Raw genomic sequence first — 2,470 nt, forward strand, 5'->3', positions numbered from 1 at the left:
CCATCTGCTAGATCTCATAGTCATGGTATGCTGCAATAGCAAGCATTATCCGAATAGACTTGAGCATGGCTACCGACGAAAAGGTTTTTTCATAATCAACATCTTATATTTGTCTGAAACCTTTTGCCACAAGCTTGGCCTTATAGGTTTCTACCTGGCCATCTGCTCCAATCTTCTTTTTGAAGACCCATTTGCAGCCTATTGGGGTCACACCCTCAGGCGCATCAACCAATGTCCAAACTTAGTTGGCATACATGGAGTCCATTTCAGATTTTATGGCATTGAGCCACTTATTAGAGTCACTACTCATGACAGTTTCCGAATAGGTCGTAAGATCATCATTCTCAATGATGTGGGTTGTGTTGTCATTCTCAATGATAAATCCATACCTGAGTGGTACACTACACACTCTACTCAACCTTCAGAGAGGAGGTGTGTGTAGTGGCTGTGCCTCAACAATGGGCACATCTAGTTGAGAACCATCTGGTGAATCCTAGATTGATTATAGGTTTTGAACTTTCTCAAGTTCAACAGACCTCCTACTGCCTCCTTCTTGGATAAATACTTTCTTCAAGAAAATGGCATGCCTACCAACAAACACCCTTTGTTGAGTAGGGTTATAGAAGTAGTATCCTATACTCTCCTTAGGATAACCTATAAATTTATATTTTTCTGATCTATTATCCAACTTAAGTTCATCAATATTTTCACATAAGCTGGGTAGCCCCAAATCTTAAGATGCTTAAGATTGGATTTTTTTCTTTTCATATTTCATATGGAGTGCTAGAAACAGATTTTGAAGGTACTTTATTTAAAATATACACTGCACCTCGAGGATGTATCCCTAAAAGGATAATGGAAGATCCATGAAACACATCATGAACTGCACCATATCTAATAAGGTGCGATTTTTTTTTCATAATTTTATTTAATTATGGAGTATAAGGAGGTATCCATTGAGAGAGTATACTATTTTATTTCAAATAATTGAGAAACTCACTTGACAAGTATTCTCCTCCTCGATCCAATCGAGGAGTTTTAATACTTTTATCAGTTTGTTTCTCAACCGTTCTGTGATACTCTTTAAATTTGTCAAAGGCTTCAGATTTGTATTTTATTAAACACACATATCCAAATCTAGACATATCATCAGTAAATGTGATGAAGTAAGAGTATCCACCTTTGGCTTGAATCGATATTGGACTACACATATCAGTATGTACAAGGTCAAAATGTTACTCACTCGATCTTCATATCCAGTAAATAGAGTCTTGATCATTTTTTCCATGAGACAAGACTCACAAGTTCTATATGATTTATAATCATAAGAATCAAAGAAATTATCTTTCTATAACTTGTTAATCTTTGACTCATTTATATGGCCAAGTCGGCAGTGCCAGAGGTATGTGACATTCACATCCTCTCTCTTTCTTTTCTTCATATTATCGACATGAAGCATATTATCATTAAGTGAAAGAAACATAAGACCATTATTAATAAAAGTACTTCGATAATATTCATTAAAAAAATATATAGAACAACCATTGTTCTTTGTAATTATTTCAAAACTTTATTCCAATAACAATGGTATAGAAATAATACTTCTAACAATATTTGGAATGTAATAATAGGTCTTTAGTTCTAAAACTTTTCCTGAAGGCAACTTCAAAACCCTAATTCCTACGGCTTCAGCTTGAATGGACTCTTCACTTATACTGAACAGCTCGAAGTCACCTTTATTTAGATTCCTTATTTTCTATAGATCCTGCAATGATTTGCAAAAGTGTGAACCATAGGCGGTATCCAATATTCAAAAATCTGACATTGAAGTACTTAATGATAAATTAGTTTATATCATATACAAATGTTTAGCAATGTTTGTTGATTTTATGGTTGCAAGGTACTCCTTGCAATTTTTCTTCCAGTGGCCCTCTTTGTCAAAGTAATAACAAGTACCTTTGACGGAGACCTTCTTCCCCTTCTTCTTAGAGATGTCAGCCTTAGGGTTCAGCTTTTTCTTAGAACTCTTCTTCACCTTCTTCTTGCTGATCTTATCAATATAAAAAATCTGAGCTTTTTCATCCTTGAAATGGCTCTCTACTATTTTTAACATATTCAGCAGCTCAGGCAAGCTGATGTTCAGTTTGTTCATACGATAATTAATGACAAACTGAGAAAAAGAGTCAAGAAGAGACTGCAGGATCAAATCTTGGCTCAATTCACTATCCATGCCAAAATCCAGCTATCCCAGATGAGTGATCAAATCAATCATCTTTAGGACATGCATTTGCATGGAAGAGCCTTCAGTCATATGGGCACAGAACAACTGCTTCGATATCTCATATCGAGCAGTTCGACTTTGCTCCCCATATAACTCCTTAAGATTAAGGAGAATAGAGGAAACATCCATGTCCTCATGCTGCCTCTGGAGCTCATTGCTCATGGAGGCAAGCATGATACATTTGACAGT

This window comes from Elaeis guineensis, unplaced genomic scaffold (genome assembly GCF_000442705.2).
Source record: "Elaeis guineensis isolate ETL-2024a unplaced genomic scaffold, EG11 Super_Scaffold_31900, whole genome shotgun sequence".
Taxonomy (NCBI): domain Eukaryota; kingdom Viridiplantae; phylum Streptophyta; class Magnoliopsida; order Arecales; family Arecaceae; genus Elaeis; species Elaeis guineensis.